The sequence below is a fragment of the Bos grunniens genome, chromosome 29 (assembly GCF_055505025.1).
Source record: "Bos grunniens cultivar Pamir isolate PY7600 chromosome 29, Bosgru_T2T1.0, whole genome shotgun sequence".
NCBI lineage: Eukaryota > Metazoa > Chordata > Mammalia > Artiodactyla > Bovidae > Bos > Bos grunniens.
The window spans coordinates 51,317,844-51,339,390 of NC_141193.1; the positions used below are offsets into that span (position 1 = coordinate 51,317,844).

General features: G+C 38.6%; 1 pseudogene across 1 annotated transcript in view; it reads left to right on the forward strand.

The window, feature by feature from the left end:
- Positions 1–21,547, forward strand: part of LOC147342664 (ankyrin repeat domain-containing protein 26-like) — a 71,669-nt pseudogene that overhangs the window by 13,144 nt on the left and 36,978 nt on the right. The window contains exons 4-8 of the transcript XR_015157743.1: positions 14,873–14,906; positions 15,186–15,319; positions 17,032–17,243; positions 17,944–18,127; positions 18,724–18,861. The product of XR_015157743.1 is annotated as an ankyrin repeat domain-containing protein 26-like (transcript). The remainder of the gene's footprint in view (positions 1–14,872; positions 14,907–15,185; positions 15,320–17,031; positions 17,244–17,943; positions 18,128–18,723; positions 18,862–21,547) is intronic.

The window sequence follows — 21,547 nt, forward strand, 5'->3', positions numbered from 1 at the left end:
GTGGTTACTAATAGACTTCCCACAGTACTTCTTCATTCCATGTGGACTCCTTCAAGGGCAGTTAACATCACAGCTTCCCTTGAACTTCGTCTGGGTAAGTCTTGGCCCCTATAGGAAAGTTTCATGCCTGTCTAATCTGATTTTCTTTTATGGTATTGACTTGGTTGTTTTGAAACATAATTTACTTTCCAGTAATTTAAAACATACAGAAAACTCCTAGCAAAAAGTGCTCACATTTGCCACATCATCTAAAATACTCTATGTGTTTTATCCAAAATTGGTGCATTCTCCTGCAGAACCAGCACATAATCTCCAAAATCAGGAAATCATATGGTTTCTACAGTGTAATATAATCCACAGCCCCACTTCCCTTTCAGCAATTGTTCAATTGTATGAATATATCTTTTCTTCCCATCCTTTTCCTCATCATTTATTTATTTATTTTTTTAGAGCGTTACTGAGATTTTCAGTTATTTGGACAAAGTTCATGGATTTAAAGCAGACATGGTGAATATGGGATCTTGGTGGCCTTTTCTATATGGATATTTTTCACTAAAAATGGTTTTAATGTTTATTCATGTTGTAACATGTATGAATCCTGCATTCTTTTTGTTCCCCATAGTAATTAAAAATAAATGACATGTCATTTACCATTTAGATATTTGTAAGCATACAGTGTTGTAGTATCAACTACCTTTACGTGTTTTGCAAAGCAGTTTAATAATGTGTATCTTATGCGTGTTTTGGAGAAACTCAGGAAACTGAGTCAGTACTGAAATGGCCCAAGAGATCACCTTAGATACCATCTTCATCTAAAAACAAAACAGGGGCTTCCTGGTGGTCCAGTTGCTAAGACTGGACACTCCCAAAGAAGGAGGCCCAGGTTCAACCCCTGATCCGAGAACTAGATCTCCCATGCCACAACGAAGAGTTCGCATGCTTTAGCTAAATATCTGGCTTGCCTCAACGAATGTCAACCTGGCGCAGCCAAATACAAAAACAAATCAATATTAAAAAATAAAACCAAAGGAAAGGAAGGGTATGGTTTTTGTACAGATTTACGTCTTAACTTTCCCTATTGATAAAAAAAAAAAAAGTTTCACAAGACTGTCATCCTTCTATCTGATATATACGGAGGATTCCTTTGAAATGAGATTTCTCTTGTAAATGTGACTCACAGAAGAGCCATCTTGAACTTGGGTTTCAGAGATGATCATGTGTCCTCTTAAAAAAAAAAAAAAAGTTAAGTCCAACTAATCCTCATGCTGAAGAGGTACATTTTGGGGTAGCATTTGCTCCCCTTCACTTTGGATGTATCCCAATTTGCTTACACAGTCTTTGACAGAAGACATCCTGATATTTGAAAGTTTTTAGCTGTTACAAGTAGAGCTGCTGTGTATAATTGTGTGATACTTTTTGTCTGGACACTTTTTCAAAGCTGTTTAGTAAGTGCTAGACGTGTAGTGTTCAGATCACAGGTGAGCCTTATTTAGCTATGGAAAAATCCAGCTAAGTTTCTCTGGCATGTGGGATCTTCCTGGGTAAGGGATCAGACTTGAATGTCTTGCATCGTCACACATATTCTTTACCACTGAGCCACCAGAGAAGCCCCGCCCCACTTTTTTGAGTTTACTGAATCTAATAGGTGTGCAGTGCTACTTCAGTGTTGTTTTAGTTTATAATTTCCTAATGATATATTATTTTGAGTATTTTTGATATGCTGATTTACTATCTATCTCTTTTCTTTGGCCAGGCGGTCAGATTTATACATTTTTTTTAAATTTTATTTTTTAACTTTACAATATTGTATTGGTTTTGCCATATGTCAAAATGAATCCACCACATGTATACATGTGTTCCCCATCCTGAACCCTCCTCCTTCCTCCCTCCCCATACCATCCCTCTGGGTCATCCCAGTGCACCAGCCCCAAGCATCCCGTATCGTGCATCAAACCTGGACTGGCGACTCGTTTCATATATGATATTATACATGTTTCAATGCCATTCTCCCAAATCATCCCACCCTCTCCCTCTCCCACAGAGTCCAAAAGACCGTTCTATACATCAGTGTCTCTTTTGCTGTCTTGTATACAGGATTATTGTTACCATCTTTCTAAATTCCATATATATGCATTAGTATACTGTATTGGTGAAGTAAGCCGGAAAGATTTATACATTTTTAATGAGGTTGTTTGTTCTAGATTTTTTGGTATAGTTGGGGTACAATTCTTTATCAAATATGTATTTTGCAAATATATTTCTCTGTGTCTTGTGTTTAAGTTTTGTGAATAAGATTTTTCACGGTTTAAATTTATATTTTTTTAAAGTTCATGTTATAAATTTTACGTCCTTTTTTGGATAGATTTTAGTGTTTTTTTTTTTCTTTTTTTTTGGTTAAATTTCATAAGCAAGACTGAGGTACTGTAGATACAGTTTTAAGCAAAGCTGAGGTACCATAGACACAGTTTTGCCTTTTGTCTGTTGAGAAGTTTGAGTGAGGTTGGTGTAAATTGTAAAATTATGTCTACATTCATTTGACTGGATATGGATTCCAATTATTTGTATAATTGGTTTTGGAGATGTCACGGGAAGTCAGTTTCCCCAAGGGAAACTGGGTGGGTTCCGTGAAACATGAACTGTCTTCAATCCCTGGGAATCACTTTCTGCTTCTTCTGGCTTTGGATTTGACTTGTTTGGATATCTCATACTAGTGGAATCACAGAACGTTTGTCCTTTTTTGGTCTGGTTTATTTCACTTAATATAATGACCATAAGGTTTGTCCACATTGTAGCATTGTCAGAATTACCGACTTTGAAGGGCCGAATCATATTCCATTGTGTGTATACCACAGTTTGTTTATGGAATTGGCTGTCCATGGACACTTAGATTGCTTCTGTTTGTTGGACAGTGTGAATCATGCTGTTGTGACTATGACTGCAGAAGTACGTGCTTTTTCAGCCCCCTTTTCCAAACCTTTTGGATACAAAGCATGAATTAGAATTGAAATATCTATTTATTCCATGTGTTAGTTTTGGAGTAATTTCTGTAATGTCTTGCTCAGCGGCAGAACCATTTCAGTTTATCTTTTTGTATGGTAGAATACTGTTCAAGCTTTTGAATATACCCTGTGTTGCATATTCATTCACCCACTGATAGACACTTGAATGCGTTCTACTTTTGGGCTATTGTGAATAAGGTCACTATGAATATTTGTGTACCAGTTTTCATTTGAATTGTTAACAACTGCATAGTACTATATATGAAAGAAACCACAAGGACCTACCGTATAGTTTAGGAAACTGTATTGAATATCTTCTGATAATGTATAATGGAACAGAATCTCAAACGGAATATATAAAAAAGACATAATACCATGACAATTATTGTGGCAACACTATGAGTTATTATAGCATTAGTCAACATGTATTATACACGCCACTAAAATATTCACATCCATAAGTATATTTCATTGCTTGATTATATAAAAATAGAGAAGTCAAACAGATAAAAAATAAACTTCCTGTCATTTCTCATCATCATTTATGCACTATTACTACCTGTAGTACTCATTGTATAAGTGCTGGTCTAGGAATTGACATTCATGTAAACCAAGAGATTGTGAAGGTGTAAGGAAGTATAACTTATTGAATTCCTTAACGAAGGATTATAGAACTCTATGTACATGAAGAGAATGAAAGTCAAACGGTTTAATTGAGCCACATTCTTACTAGAGTGATGAGCTTCCACCCCACCCAATGCTAGCTCACAATTAAATCCTACAGTCATCTGGCTTCAGTGTCTGCTTCCTGCCATCCAGAAAGAAAAAGTGAGGCAGTCCTGACAAAATCGTTGCTATTTTTCTTTCTTTCTTTCTTTTTTTTTATTTGTATTTTATCGCAGGGCTTGGCAAAAAGAGGGCCTAAACTTTTTATTTTTTTAATTTAAATTTATTTATTTTAAGTAGAGATTAATCTCAAAAATATACAAGCAACTCCTACAGCTCAATTCCAGAAAAATAAATGACCCAATCAAAAAATGGGCCAAAAACTAAATAGACATTTCTCCAAAGAAGACAGACAGATGGCTAACAAACACATGAAAAGATGCTCAACATCATTCATTATCAGAGAAATGCAAATCAAAACCAATATGAGGTACCATTTCACGCCAGTCAGAATGGCTGCGATCCAAAAGTCTACAAGCAATAAATGCTGGAGAAGGTGTGGAGAAAAAGGAACCCTCTTAAACTGTTGGTGGGAATGAAAACTAGTACAGCCACTATGGATAACAGTGTGGAAATTCCTTAAAAAACTGGAAATAGAACAGTCTTATGATCCAGCAATCCCACTACTGGACATACACACTGAGGAAACCAGAATTGAAAGAGACACGTGTACCCCAATGTTCATTGCAGCACTGTTTATAATAGCCAGGACACGGAAGCAACCTAGATGTCCATCAGCAGATGAATGGATAAGAAAGCTGTGGTACATATACACAGTGGAGTATTACTCAGCCATTAAAAAGAATACATTTGAATCAGTTCTAATGAGATGGATGAAACTGGAACCTATTATACAGAGTGAAGTAAGCCAGAAAGAAAAACACCAATACAGTATACTAATGCATATATATGGAATTTAGAAAGATGGTAACAATAACCCTGTATACAAGACAGCAAAAGAGACACTGGTGTATAGAACAGTCTTTTGGACTCTGTGGGAGAGGGAGAGGGTGGGATGATTTGGGAGAATGGCATTGAAACATGTATAATATCATATACGAAATGAGTTGCCAGTCCAGGTTCGATGCATGATACTGGATGCTTGGGGCTGGTGCACTGGGATGACCCAGAGGGATGGTATGGGGAGGGAGGAAGGAGGAGGGTTCAGGATCGGGAACACATGTATACCTGTGGTGGATTCATTTTGATGTATGGCAAAACCAATACAATATTTAAAGTTAAAAAATAAAATAAAAAAAAAAATAAAAGCCAAAAAAAATATTATAAGTTAATTACTTTACAATATTGTATTGGTTTTGCCATACATCAACATGAATCCTCCACGTGTGTACATGTGCTCCCCATCCTGAAGCCCCCTCCTACCTCCCTCTCCATACCATCCCTCTGGGTCATCCCAGTGCACCAGCCCCAAGCATCCTGTATCTTGCATCGAACCTGGACTGGTGATTCATTTTTTGTATGATATCATACATGTTTCAATGCCATTCTCCCAAATCATCCCACCCTCTCCCTCTCCCACAGAGTTCAAATGACTGTTCTATACATCTGTGTCTCTTTTGCTGTCTTGTGTACAGGGTTATTGTTACCATCTTTCTAAATTCCATATATATGCGTTAGTATACTGTATTGGTGTTTTTCTTTCTGGCTTACTTCACTCTGTATAATAGGCTCCCGTTTCATCCATCTCATTAGAATTGATTCAAATGTATTATTTTTAATGGCTGAGTAATACTCCATTGTGTATATGTACCACAGCTTTCTATTCATCTGCTGATGGACATTTAGGTTGCTTCCATGTCCTGGCTATTGTAAACAGCGCTGCAATGAACATTGGGGTACATGTGTCTCTTTCAATTCTGGTTTCCTCAGTGTGCATGCCCAGCAGTGGGACTTCTGGGTCATAAGGCAGTTCTATTTCCAGTTTTTTAAGGAATCTCTTCTTTTTTTGATTTATATTTTATCGTACAGCTTGGCAAAAAGAGGGCCTACCCTGTTTTTAGAGTTGCATCCCAAGGCTTGCTCTAGCATGTTATATATGTTGACAAACTGCTGATCCTTTTCAACAAAGGACAATTATCTGCACTTCAGTATCTTTTGCTTGAGCTGGAAGAGTAGGCATCCCTTTAAGTGCAGTCCTTCATGCTGAAGCAGGCATACCTGAAGCAGTAGCATAAGATGAACACATTTATCATGTAGACATTGCATCCCATGAATTTGTAAGAATTTTTCCGTTATACCCATCGTCATTGGAGGAACTGACTTGTCCCAGTAATAACTGGAATACCCAGCATAATAGTTCCTTGACTAAATAATACACTTATGAGTACTTCTTCCAGTGTTCTTTCTTCTGCTTCAGTCATGAACAGGAGAAGCTGATGGCAGTGGTTCTTGAAATGTATATTGATTCCTGGGTGGCACAGTTGGTAAATAATCTGCTTACCAGTGCAGGAGATGGAAGTGATGTGGGTTTGATCCCTGGGTTGGGAAGATAACAATTCATACACTCGTTTTATGTGAACAAGTTTTATACTTATGAGTGTTTTTCTTCTGTATACAGAATATATAAGTGGACTATAAAGAAAGCTGAGTGCAGAAGAATGGATGCTTTTGAACTGTAGTGTTGGAGAAGACTCTTGAGGGTCCCTTGGACTGCAAGGAAATCCAACCAGTCCATCCTCAAGGAAATCAGCTCTGGGTGTTCATCAGAAGGACTGATGCTAAAGCTGAAACTCCAATATTTTGGCCACCTGATGCGAAGAGCTGACTCATTTGAAAAGACCCTGATGTTGGGAAAGATTGAAGGCAGGAGGAAAAGGGGACAACAGAGGATGAGATGGTTAGATGGCATCACTGACTCAATGGACATGAGTTTGGGTAAACTCTGGGAGTTGGTGATGAACAGGGAGGCCTGGCGTGCTGTGGTTCAGTGGGGTCGCAAAGAGTCGGACATGACCGAGCGACCAAAATGAACTGAACTGAACAGAAAAACAAATGCTGTTCAAGGACACTGAAAGAACCCTGATGTTGAAAATCAGATCAGTATTGTGAGCAATGCTTAGAAATCCACGAGTTGAAGCATAGTATGCCTATCATCCTTGTAGTTCCCTCAGTGAAATATGTTGAGAAAAGCTCTTCATTCATGGTATAGATTCATGAAGAAGCTAAATAGCATTAATCCTTTACATTGACAACTGTTAATTTAAATCTTCTGTGAATCCTATGTGACAACAACACATACTAACATGGTTTATTAGTATCATATCAATATTCTTAGTTCTACTGTATTTCAACTAAAAATATCAATATACAATTGTACATGAAGTCAAGACATAAAATCAGGGCAAATACAAAATATTCCATCCTTTGAGAAAGGGAGTGGAAAAATAATGTGCTTTGCCTATTGCATTTTTATGTATTAGATCCTTAAGTATTTTATTCACCACATCCAACTGAGTGCTTCACCATTGTTTCAAAGAGGAAAGGATCGTTTCTCTTTAACAATGAGTAGTTCAACTCCTCTCAAAGCAAATACTGGACGGTAATACCTATGAAGGACAAAGTTGATTATTCATATTTATATTACTCATTCGTTAGCTTGATAAAGGTATTAGATCTGTTACCACATTTAAAAAAAAATAATATCCGCATGTGAAAGTGAAAGTGCCTCAGTCATGCCTGACTCTTTGTGACCCCATGGACTATACAGTCCATGGCATTCTCTAGGCCAGAATACTGGAGTGGGTAGCCTATCCCTTCTCCAGGGGATCTTCCCGACCCAGGAATCAAACGAGGTCTCCTGCATTGCAGGTGGATTCTTTACCAACTGAGCTATTAGGGCTTCCCTGGTGGCTCAACTGGTAAAGAATATCTGCATAACTGTCGGTAAATTTGGAACTAGCAATCTGTCTGTGAGGACGACCGGTCCTAAGCAGCTTCTGTGATAAAACAGAAGCATGTCTGTCTGACTGTCTTCTACAAGGATCTTTCACTGTTCTTGTGCTAGTAAACATGGAAAGTATTAGATTCGGTTTCTAAGTGAGAATTACAGTGAGAAACTAATGGCTAATATCACAGTTGGCCATTTAAGTACTTAATGGGAGAGGCAATCCTAGCTCTACCAAATAGTAGCCCTCATGAAGTTAGCTATTGTCATTGTAGCCATGTTCCTTGAATTTGTAGTGTTGTTTGCTGTGTTATTGCAGAATATGTCATTACCCTGTCAATAACACATATTTCTATAACATAGCAATGCACTAAACTGATGTGCATCCTACAGTAAATCCCAGCCCCAATGTCTTATAGGAGCCTCTTCGGCCATTGTCATAAGTGAGTCTAATTTTGTGTGAGACCATGAAAACTCAGTGTTTTTATTATGCTTGTGTTTATGACGGGAAGTCTGAGAAGGCACTTCTGAAAGTTTATTCCTACCAGTCATTGTCATTTGTATAGAGTCTTTAAAGGTTGAATCACTGAGGTGTTGCTTCTACACTTGTACTAGGCTGAGCAGCAACATGCGCTTTCTCCCTAAGTGCACTAGAAGTCATTTCCACTTCCTAACATGTCTGTCTTCTGTTCTCTGGAGTATGTATTTCTTGAGCTCACCACAGCCTGGTAGATGGAAATCGTCAGGATATTCTAGAAACCCTTTTGATTGCAGTCTCTTCAGGAGATTACAACTGCTGCAAACCTCAGGATTTTACAAAGCACATTTTACAACCTCAGATAAAGGAGAAATCAACACTCGTGACAGTCACAGGCTTCCATGGCCTGTACGTGATCATGGGCTTTGCTTTCATAATCATCCTATTTCTTATACCATCTAAGATGTCATTGTATTTTTTTATCATCATTTTATCTTTGATGTTTTTTAGATATATTATGGATTTTCCTATATATCTTCACTTATTGATGAGGGTCTCACATTAGTAATAGTTACTAAAGCTGACTTCTAGTCAATTAGCTGTGGTAGAATAGGAAAAAGAATGACCAACTGTATATTATTAACATTATGTTTTAATACATTATTAGTTTTATTGTTTGCAGGCATCCAATTCTAACTTTCTGAAATAAACATTCAGAAGAATCATGTTCTTTTGAATGTCCATTTGACTGTGTAATAGCACGGCAATGTTATTACATTAAATTGTTTAGTTTCCATTACGTTTCCCCTGTTTGATGTAGATATCAGCCTTTGTTCTATCACTAGCATTGCAAGTAAAAAAACAAAAACAAAAACAAAAATTAATTAGAGCTCCAATGGTATTTTTACTGTTAGCAATAAGTATAGCATAATGTGCAGCCTAGCAGCAGCTAGTGAGCCTAGGCCTGTCTGGAACATTCTTGGATCCTTCAGGGAAAACACCCTGTGTGCACCCCTCGATACTGGGCATAGGGGCCAAAGTTCACGTGAAAGGCAATAGTGGAGTTGACCTAAGTAAGGTGCCCAAAGATACCTGACACACTGCTGCAGCCTACTCGTTCATGGGCAATGCCGCTATAAGCTAGGAATGTCTTTGTAAGGTTTGCAAATGGCATGTGAGATGCTCAGCCCTGATTCTGAGCTTGGCCCTGGCCCTGAGTTTCAGTCCTCTGAGCAGATCTGGAGGTCTCTCATTGTAGAAGCTAACCTGTTCCTTCCAAATACATGCTTGCAAACACACGCTGTTGGCTGCCTCTCTTTCCCTGAGGGAGGGTCGCTTTCCCCGCATTCTGCAAACTTCACTTCCCAGCTGATGGGAAAACCACGTCTTGGAGGTTTTCCCTCAGGGGCTGTTTCCCCTGAGCCTGGGGCCGAGGTAGGGGACCCACACTCCCAGGGGAAGGCAAAACCACATCCACACATCTTTGCTCTGCAGGAAAGCCCAGTGAGCCTAAGTTTGTTAGGAACATTCTTGGCTCCTACAGAGACACACTCTGTGTGTGAACCTGCATATCCGACCTAGGGGCACAAGGCGCCTGTTTCTCTCTGTGGGGCACTACAGCTGTGTGGCCAAGCAACAACTTGAAAATGCATCCGATTCCTCTTTCGTTACCTCTGACACTGCTCCCATTGCTCCAGCCCTTGGCCAGTTTGGAGACAACCGGACCCCAACCCAACTGCAAGAAGGCCTGGGGCCTAGTTCAACTGAAAGGCAATAGTGGAGCTGAGGCCAGTAAGGCACCCAGTCTTGTCTCACACACTCCCGAAACCTGTTCCCTCATGCTCAGTACTGCTCAGTTCAGTTCAGTCTCTCAGTTGTGTCCAACTCTTTGCAACCCCATGAATCGCAGCACGCGAGGCCCCCCTGTCCATCACCAACTACCAGAGTTCACTCAAACTCACGTCCATCGAGTCGGTGATGCCATCCAGCCACTTCATCCTATGTCGTCCCCTTCTCCTCCTGCCCCCAATCCCTCTCAGCATCAGAGTCTTTTCCAGTGAGTCAACTCTTTGCATGACGTGGCCAAAGTACTGGAGTTTCAGCTTTAGCATCATTCCTTGCAAAGAACACCCAGGGCTGATCTCCTTTAGAATGGACTGGTTGGATCTCCTTGCAGTCCAAGGGACTCTCAAGAGTCTTCTCCAACACCACAGTTCAAAAGCATAAATTCTTCTGTGCTTAGCTTTCTTTACAGTCCAACTCTCACATCCATACATGACCACAGGAAAAACCATAGCCTTGACTAGATGGACCTTTGTTGGCAAAGTAATGTCTCTGCTTTTGAATATGCTATCTAGGTTGGTCATAACTTTCCTTCCAAGGAGTAAGCATCTTTTAATTTCATGGCTGCAGTCACCATCCACAGTGATTTTGGAACCCCCCAAAATTGGGTTAGGCACTGTTTCCACTGTTTTCCCATCTATTTCCAATGAAGGGATGGGACCAGATGCCATGATCTTAGTTTTCTGAATGTTGAGCTTTAAGCCAACTTTTTCACTCTCCTCTTTCACTTTCAAGAGGCTTTTGAGTTCCTCTTCACTTTCTGCCATAAGGGTGCTGTCATCTGCATATCTCAGGTTATTGATATTTCTTCTGGCAATCTTGATCCCAGCTTGTGTTTCTTCCAGCCCAGCGATTCTCATGATGTACTCTGCATATAAGTTAAATAAGCAGGGTGGCAATATACAGCCTTGACATACTCCTTTTCCTATTTGGAACCAGTCTGTTGTTCCATGGCCAGTTCTAACCGTTGCTTCCTGACCTGCATAAAGGTTTCTTAAGAGGCAGGTCAGGTGGTCTGGTATTCCCATCTCTTTCCGAATTTCCCACAGTTATTGTGATCCACACAGTCAAAGGTTTTGGCATAGTCAATAAAGCAGAAATAGATGTTTTTCTGGAACTCTCTTGCTTTTTCCATGATCCAGTGGATGTTCGAAATTTGATCTCTGGTTCCTCTGCCTTTTCAAAAACAGCTTGAACATCTGGAAGTTCACAGTTCACATATTGCTGAAGCCTGGCTTGCAGAATTTTAAGCATTACTTTACTATCGTGTGAGATGAGTGCAATTGTGCAGTAGTTTGAGCATTCTTTGGCATTGCCTTTCTTTGGGACTGGAATGAAAACTGATCTTTTCCAGCCTTGTGGCCACTACTGAGTTTTCCAAATTTGCTGGAATATTGAATGCAGCACTTTCACAGCATCATCTTTCAGGTTTTGAAATAGCTCAGCTGGAATTCCATCACCTCCACTAGCTTTGTTTGTAGTGGTGCTTTCTAAGGCCCACTTCACTTCACATTCCAGGGTATCTGGCTCTAGGTGAGTGATCACGCCATCGTGATTATTTGGGTCATGAAGATCTTTTTTATACAGTTCTTCTGTGTATTCTTGCCATCTCTCCTTAATATCTTCTGCTTCTGTTAGGTCCATCTCTGTCCTTTATCAAGCCCATCTTTTCATGAAGTGTTCCCTTGGTATCTCCAATTTTCTTGAAGAAATCTCTAGTCTTTCCCATTCTGTTGTTTTCCTCTATTTCTTTGCATTGATCACTGAGGAAGGCTTTCTTATCTCTTCTTGCTATTGTTTGGAACTCTGCATTCAGATGCTTATATCTTTCCTTTTCTCCTTTGCTTTTCACTTCTCTTCTTTTCACAGCTATTTGTAAGGCCTCCCCAGACAGCCATTTTGCTTTTTTGCATTTCTTTTCCATGGGGATGGTCTTGATTCCTGTCTCCTGTACAATGTCATGAACCTCGGTCCATAGTTCATCAGGCACTTTATCTATCAGATCTAGGCCCTTAAATCTATTTCTCATTTCCACTGTATAATCATAAGGGATTTGATTTAGGTCATACCTAAATGGTCTAGTGGTTTTCCCTACTTTCTTCATTTTAAGTCTGAATTTGGCAATAAGGAGTTCATGGTCTGAGCCACAGTCAGCTCCTGGTCTTGTTTTTGCTGACTGTATAGAGCTTCTCCATCTTTGGCTGCAAAGAATATAATCAATCGGATTTTGGTGTTGAACATCTGGTGATGTCCATGTGTAGAGTCTTCTCTTGTGTTGTTGGAAGAGGGTGTTTGCTATGACCAGTGCGTTCTCTTGGCAAAACTCTATTAGCCTTTGCCCTGCTTCATTCCATATTCCAAGGCCAAATTTGCCTGTTACTCCAGGTGTTTCTTGACTTCCTACTTTTGAAATCCAGTCCCCTATAGTGAAAAGGACATCTTTTTTGGGTGTTAGTTCTAAAAGGTCTTGTAGGTCTTCACAGAACCATTCAACTTCAGCTTCTTCAGCATTACTGGTTGGGGCATAGACTTGGATTACTCTGATATTGAATGGTTTGCCTTGGAAACAAACAAAGATCATTCTGTCGTTTTTGATATTGCATCCAAGTACTGAACTTTGGACTCTTTTGTTGACCATGATGGATACTCCATTTCTTCTAAGGGATTCCTGCCCACAGTAGTAGATATAATGGTCATTTGAGTTAAATCCACCCATTCCAGTCCATTTTAGTTCACTGATGCCTAGAATGTTGACGTTCACTCTTGCCATCTCCTGTTTGACCACTTCCAATTTGCCTTGATTCATGGACCTAACATTCCAGGTTCCTATGCAATATTGTTCTTTACAGCATCAGACCTTGCTTCCCTCACCAGTCACATCCACAACTGGGTATTGTTTTTGCTTTGGCTCCATCCCTTCATTCTTTCTGGGGTTGTTTCTCCACTGATCTCCAGTAGCATATTGGGCACCTACTGACCTGGGGAGTTCCTCTTTCAGTATCCTATCATTTTGCCTTTTCATACTGTTCATGGGTTTCTCAAGGAAAGAATACTGAAGTGGTTTGCCTTTCTCTTCTCCAGTGGACCACATTCTGTCAGACCTCTCCACCATGACCTGCCCGTCTTGGGTGGCCCCAAAGGGCATGGCTTAGTTTCATTGAGTTAGATAAGGCTGTGGTCCTAGTGTGATTAAATTGACTAGTTTTCTGTGATTATGGTTTCAGTGCGTCTGCCCTCTGATGTCCTCAGTACCGCTAGAGGCTAACAATGTGTGAGCAAGGCTTGCAAATGGCAGGGGAGATGCTCTGCACTGACTCTGGAATTTCAGTCCTCTGAGCAAATCCAGAGGTTTGCTGTTGTAGAATCTAACCAGATCCTTCCAAATACAGGCTTGAAAACACAGGCTGCTTGGCTGCCTCTTCTTCCTTGAGGGGGCTCTCTGTCCCCACATCTTGTGAACTCCTCTTGCCAGTGTGTGAGAAAAGCACTTCTTGAAGGTCTTTTCTCAGGGGCTTTTTCCCTGGAGCTGGGGCTGAGCTAGGGGCCCACACTCACAGGGGAAAGCAAAACCACATCCACATGTCTTTGCTCTGTAGGAGAGCTCTAGTGAACCTAAGTCTGTCAGGAACATTTGTGGCTCCTACAGAGACACAGTCTGTGTGTGAATCTGCATACCAAACAAATGGGCACAGAGAGCCTGATTCTTTCCGTGAGGCACTGAAGATGTGTTTGGCAAGCAACAGCTTGAGAATCCATACAATGTTCCTCCTTACCTCTGACAGAGCTCTCATTGCTGTAGCCCTTGGAAGTTTGGAAACAACCAGACCCTAACCCCTCTTCATGTAGGCCTGGGTCCTAGTTCGAATGGAAAGGCAATAGCGGAGCTGAGGCCAGTAAGGTGCCAGTCATGTCTCACACATTCCTGCAGCCTGCTCCATCATGGACAGGAACTCTAGAAGCTAGGCATGTCTTTGCAAGGCTTGCAAAGGGCAGAGGAGTGTCTCGGCCGTGACTCTGCAATATTGGTCCTCTGAGCAGATCTGGAGGTCTCCTGTTGTAGAAGCTAATGGGTTTCTTCCAAATAAAGGCTTGCAAACACACAACAGTTTGCTGTTTCTTCTTCAACAAAAGAGGCACCTTTTCCCTGCAACCTGGGAACTCTGCTTCTTCTAATGACTTTTTATTTTTTGAGAAACATGTGTTAAGATTCAGAAATTATTATTTATAGTTATAACTGGACATGGAATAATAATAGGGATTCATTTGCTATCATATTACTTAAGAAGACTTATTTAAATACTACTTTCTCAGCATATTTTTGAACCACAGTGTTGAAGCCAGATTTCCTGAGTTTGAACTCTGGGTCTGTTGGTGACCTGCTATATGGGCTTGGGCAACTTACTCAGCTTTTCTGTGCTCTGTTTCTTCCTATGTAGAGGACCTAATGTATTACCTATCTCCCATAATGTTTGTGAGGATTAAAATGCCATTAAGACATATAAACTGCTTATAATAATGCATAGCAGTTGCACTGGAAGTCCTCAGAAGGCTAATATCATGGCTATTAAAAATGGGTTTCTTTCTTATAAGGACTTAAGGAATACTTCCCAGATAGGTTTTATTGCTGCAAAACATAGCTCTTATTGAAAATAACAACTGCAAGAAATCCTGGTATACTGGTTCCCTTCACATAATGCAAGTAATGTTATGTTTTTCCTTTTCTTTGATCTAAATTAAATGTTTTATTAGTATTATAAATGTATTTTGTTTGTCCTTTAATGTTACTCTTCTTTATTGTTTTAATCCTTTTATAAAAATTACTTACCAATGCAAATGCAAAGACTTTACATAAAAAACAAAATTTAGGTATTTGTATTTTTAAGTATTTAATATTAGCCTGAAAAGAATCATTTGTTATTTTAGGCCTGCAAAGAAAACATCTAATGAAAATAACAAGGTAAAGTCAAAAAGTTAACTATAAAAAAATTTTACTAGTAAAAAGTACTTTGTAAAAGAATAGTAGCAAAATATAAAATCTTCCTTTGTTGTAGAGACATATACTTTGACAACTTAATTTAGAAACACTATTGATAAAGTTATCCTTTTGATAAAAAAATCTGTCCTTTTAAAAAGTGTCTGTTTTTGCTTTAATGAAGAGATATTTATCACCTTCATACAATTAGTATGTTCTATAAATATTTTAAGGACATTTTGAAATAGTATTATCTATGTGTAGGTCAAAGAACAAATTAATTCTGTGGATGACCTTGATGACAACTCAGTCATCTGAAACAGCTTCCAAGGATGGCCAGTTGCTTTACTATGAGAATTCCATGTTACTAGTTGAACAACTTGACACAGGGTGTAAAGGTAGGACTGCAGTGTAAATATAAATACAATGCCTGTTTGTGTATGGTGTAGTAGTAATATATGTACACCTTGTCTAGTACTGCTCTAGAGCCAGGGATATGTTACAGTGCTGTGCATCTCAGAAGTAGGTTCTGTATTAAAAGAACATGAATGTGTGTGTATACTCCGAGCCATAGGCCTATGATCATTCTCACTCACTGTACCTTCTGTTGACTCTTCTTTCCTGTGCCTTCACCCAAGGTCAGGTTAGCATCATTTTCCTCCTGGAATAACTGAAATAATCTCAGAACTTCTTTCCCTGCCATTCTACATCCTGGAACCTCAGTCCACACAGCAACTACAATTATTATCTATTTTTTAAAATTCAGATCTCATCATGTTACCCCTTTGCTTAAAGCCCAAATGTTGCTTCTATTTGCTTCATGGTTAAAGGTCACAATTGTCTATCTTCATCTTGTTTTATTTTTTACCCTTCTTTCCACATGAATTTTAGCATCAGCTTGTCAATTTCCTAAAATGTCTGCTGGTCTTACGTTTTCATTTTCATTCAGTTCAAAATACTTTGTAATTCCTCTTTTCATTATCTCTTTGATCCAAGGGTTATTTAGATCCATGTGATTTAGTTTCCAAATATTGAGAGTTTCCAGAGATCCTTCTGTGCTCTTGCTTCTTATGATTTGTTAGGTGCAGCCAGAGGGACCCTGGGGCTAGGGCTGACTATTTCCTGCCTTGGAGGTAAGACCTTACTGACTACCCTATTCATTCTACTGTAAGGAGAAGTTTTTCCAGCCTGGCTCATGAGAATAGATAGAATTCCTGGGACTGAGTGAGCGCAAGTCACAGGTTCCAATAATCTTTTCAGATGGTTTCTCCCTGGTCTTAGGAGGTTTCTCCCAGATGGTCGCTGTTCATTCCTCTGCTGAATACCCAAGGGGCTCCTCCTCAGATCTCCAGGGTCCTTTTTCTCTCTGTTCTACTCTCTCCTGTCCTTCGTTCTGTTCTGTGATCTCTGCCCACTTTGGTTTCACCAGACTGTCAGCTTCATCACCTCTTGTCAGGGAGTCTGGCTGACTCAGCTTCCATTCCTTCTCCCTGTGTTAGGGCCTGGAAATTCTCTCCAGGCAGTGAGCTGGGACGTTCCTTAGGCTAACCTTCTGTGTTTCCAGGATCGTTGTCCTTCACTCCCTGAAGTCCTTTGTCATGAAAATCATTGTTTAATGTATTTTGTCGGTGTCGTTTTTGCTCACTCCACTCAGGAAGGTAAATCAGTAGCTGTTCACTCTGTCTTGGTTAAAGATGCTGTCCACAGCGTTGTTCCTCCCACTCTACTTACTACTTCCTGCTCATCCTTCATTTCTCAGTGTGACATCTCTTCCCCAGGGAAATCTTTCCTGGACCCAATCTATGTCAAGTTCTGTTATGTGATCATAGAACTCTCTTTTCTTAGAGTAGCCTTCTGAGTTCATAATTATTTTATTTATCTTTCTCTAGATTGCAAGCTAATCTCTAGATTTATCTTTCTATAGATTGCAAGCTAAACAAGAGCCAGGGGAGTCTGTTTCATCTGCAGAGCTTAGAATAATGTCTTCCAAATTATAGACACTTGATATTTGTTCAATGCGTGGATGCATGAACGTGAAAGGCACAGTCCTTTATACTCAAAAATTACTCACATAAAATTTTTTTTAATCTTTGTTTTCTTCATCATGCAGATTCTGTTAGCTTGTTGAAAATCCAGGATATGATTCTTTCATATGAAAGATTAGTAGAACTTAAAAACAGCCACTGTGAACTACTTAGAGGAAAGATTAAAAAAAAATGGAAAGTGAGGTTTGTGGGCTACAGAAAGAGCTGTCAAAAACAAAAGAAGTGAAATCACAGAGCATCAGAAAGTGGAGTGGGAATGAGAGCTCAGCAGCTTGAGGTACTGTACATCTCGCTTTTAAAGAAATATTTGAAGTATTGTTTCCTTTAATACTGCAGAGATGTAGACATGTTATCAGGACTAACTTAACCTCTAGGATTTTACAGAGGAGAAAGTGTTACTAGTATTGTGGAGTGTGAAATTCTTAATATAGCATGTTCTTAACAGTGAATGCTTCTAATAACTTAATGCATGTTTTTCCAAATCATCATTTTCATGACCATACAGAAGTCCATCATAATGTAAACCTTATTAATTATTTAGCAAATTGACTTTTGGTTGTTTTTCACTTTTCTGTATTATATTTAATATTACAAGAAACTTTTTTTTCCATAAATTCATTTCCACCTTTCTAATTATTTTGAATACATTTTCTTTAATAATATCATATTATTTTGTCAAAGTATGAGAACTTAAAAAAGGTCTTTGATCTATATTTCTAAACTATTCTTTAAGAAGTGTATATTACTTTACATTCCCATGCACAGGTGTATACAGTAGTCATTTTTCTCAAGACAGAAAAGAAAATGGATGCAGTTTTATTCTTAACCCTCTGCATGAAAACTGTGAGAATTATTAAGTGTTTTTCATTATATTTTCCCCCATTTTACTATTTTAAACATTATGTAGAGGGAATGAAAGTCATTGTAGCAGTGAATAATCTCATGAGTTTCTAAGAAGAGCTGTATAAATTTTGTAGATTCACCTTAAAGCAAGAAGAAGAGCAGAGAAGAAATGCTGATATGTTTTATGAAAAAATTAGGGAGCAGTTAAAAAGAAAAGAAGACCAATATAGTAAAGAAGTTGAAATGAAACAGCAACTTGAACTCACTATCAGAGCACTAGAAATGGAACTGAATACTGTGAGAAATGATCTGAATCAGGTAGAGTAATCTTTGGTGAAATTTTCAAATTTCTGACACTATTTCATCAATATTATTTATAGTATCCCTTTAATTTCATGTGTATTTTTAGGCTTAGAACAAAATTGTTATCTTAAGTATGAACTGTGACATTTAGAGCTTAAGTTATTAATTTCTTGCCATTCTTGGCTTTTCACAGATGCTCTGTGTATGTTTTCTGAGTGGAGGAATGGACATAAATCAAGCTTAATCATTAACATATTAATTGGCATTTTTGACACATTAGGCAAAATAGTATTCTTAATTCCAATCCATGTATTAATTTTGGCTTTTTTATGTTAAAATACAGGCTAACTTGCGTTGACAGTGTGAAAAAACTGAAGTGCTTTGTAAAGAAATTTTCCTTCACAATAATATGTCTGCCTATGTTTTTGCTCTGTGATAAATTTAGCAGACATTTAAATTAAGATCTGAGTTATTCATGTGGGAATAAAGATCCTTGTGCTTAAAAAGGCTACTTCCTTTAAACAGTTTTTTTTCATTTTAAATTCTCCTAAGCTTTTAACTTTTTTTTTTTTTATGGTATGGACCCAAAACTTCATATAATGTCTCTCCAGATTATAGAAGAGCAAAAGGACACTCGGAAGCAGCTTTCTCAAGAATGGAATGCCAGAATGTTACAGGATGAAATTCTGGCCAATCACCTTGCCAAACGAAAGGAGACAGAAATGGCTAATAAGGAAATGAACTCTGAGGTAGTCTTTTCTGTAGTCATTTTCAAATATGTGTATATGTCTCTGTGTATGTATATATTTAAAAAACCAACACTATACATCATAGAAAGTATAGAGGATTTTGAAAACCTATATATCTATATTTTGAGGAGGGAAACATTTTCCATCTGTAGGATACAGTAATATTTGTAATTCAAATCCGTTTGTCAGCTGCAGATAGGTAGTGACACACAATGGCCTCATCCAAGGAGAGGCCTTTAATATTTTCCATAGGATTTGACCTCAAAGTGTTTGCGACTATCTTGGAAGAGCTGGCACCCTGATTGTGGTTTAGGCAAGGAAGACCGTGTGTGGTCCACCATCGACTGCGCTACACAACCAAGTCCCTCTGCTTTGGAGTGAATGTGTCAGTCGGTCCATTCACGTTATCATCTTTAGTGTCTAAATAAGAGTCTGTTCTTGGCTCCACTGTCATTTCTTTAACCAATACCCTATCAACGAACTTTTCACATCATTTACAGGTTTTCAATTTGTAAAAACTGTGCCATCAGTTGTTAAAACACTTTTGAACACATTAAAAAGTTGTTTCTTTAGAACAAACTTATAAAAGTCTCCTCTCCCCCTCTAAAGAAAACAAACTTTTCCTACTGACAGTAGATATTCTGGTTGTTGGTAGTGATGTCATTTCCTCGAAAGATCACTAGGTTAATATATCACTTCCCTGATGGTAAGGAGGAAACTATAGGCAGTTCAGAGACCACATTTTGGATGTCATTCTTCTGCTTGTGAGAAAATGAGCATTCTGCTCTGTGAGTGTCCTGTTTCAGTACAAGGAACTTTTGAAAACAGTGATATATATGCCATAATATATATATATTAGTGATGATATTGTGTTTTTCATTGTATTTCCCCCATCTTACTATTTTAAACATTATGAAGAGATATGAAAGTTATTGCTGTAGCAAATAATCTCATGATTTTCTAAGAAGAGCTCTCTATATTTTACCTTATTTACCATTAGTGTGTGTACCATGAGTGAAATAAGAGGCTTACTTTGTATGTTTGTACTAGAGAAGTAACTGTGGTTTGATGTAAGAGGACTACTAGAGTCAGAAGACCTGGCAAAAAGCCTGCAGCTTATTTATATTTTTAACTTGTTCCTTTCCAGTATTATAGCTAATGAGTTAATTGATGTTTGTAGAAGTGCTTAGTACAGTTATCAATAGGTATAATTCTTCTAATTGACTGTTAAAATGTTAGAAAGATAGCATAGTCTCAAAAAAGATTTTTTATGAAGTTTAGTCTGTTTAAATATATATAGAGCTAAGGCTCTTACTGTGAGGTAGCTGTATAGGTTAGGTATCAGATGCAGTGTTTTATAAGCTAGCAAGTAGTGTTGTTTATTGAATTATAGTTGATTTACTGTATTGTGTTGTTTCAGGTATTCAGCACAGTGATTCAGCTATATATGTATATGTGTGTGTGTGTATATATATTCATACACACACACATATATAGGGCTTCCCTGCTGGCTCATGCTGTAAAGAATCCGCCTGCAATACAGGAGACCTGGGTTTGATCCTTGGGTTGGGAAGGTCCCCTGGAGAAGGAAATGACTTCCCATTCCAGTATTCTAGCCTGGAGAATTCCATGGGCATAGGAGTCTGATGGGCTACAGTCCATGGGGGTTAAAAAGAGTCAGACATGACTGACTAACACACATGCACTAACACACACACACACACATATTCCTTTTCAGATTTAACTTGTAGAATATTAAGTGTAGTTCCTTATGTTGATCATTGTTGGTTATTTTATATATCAGTTCAATTTCAGTTCAGTTGTGTCTGACTCCTTGTGACCTCATGGACTGCAGCGTGACAGACCTCCCTGTCCATCACCAACTCCCGGAGTTGACTCAAACTCGTGTCCATTGAGTCGGTGATGTCATCCAACCATCTCATTCTCTGTCGTCCCCTTCTCCTCCTGCCTTCAGTCTTTGCCAGCATCAGCGTCTTTTCAAATGAGTCAGTTTTTCCCATCAGGTGGCCAAAGTATTGGAGTTTCAGCTTTACCATCAGTCCTTCCAATGAACATTCAGGACTGATTTCCTTTAAGATGGACTTGTTGGATCTCCTTGCAGTCCAAGGGACTTCAAGAGTCTTCTCCAACACTACAGTTCAAAAGTATCAATTCATACATTTCATATATACTACTGTGTATATGTTAATCCCCAAATCCTAATTTCTCCCTTCGCATACCTCCTTTTCACCTATGGTGACCATAGTTTGTTTTCTATGTCTGTGAATCTCTTTCTGTTTTGTAAATAAGTTCATTTTTAGATTCCACATGTAAGCAGTATGATATAATACTTGTCTTTGTCTGACTTACTTCACTTAGTGTGATAATGTCTAGGTCCAACATCCCTGTTGCTACAAATAGCATTTCATTCTTTTTTATGGTGTAGTAGTATTCCATTGAATAAATGTACCACATCAGATGCAATTTTAAAGTGTAGTCAGATCTATACATCTTTGGTTTAAGCCTTCCCAAGTTTGTTGCAATTCAAAGAAAAGCCTTTCCAGTTCTGAGCTTCTTGAAAAGTTTCTTGGGGTTTCTTTTTTACTTTCATGTATTCATTGTCTTCAATTAAATTTTTGAACTTTTGGGTATTTCTGCTTGTATAAAGTCTGAGATTTGTATTGAA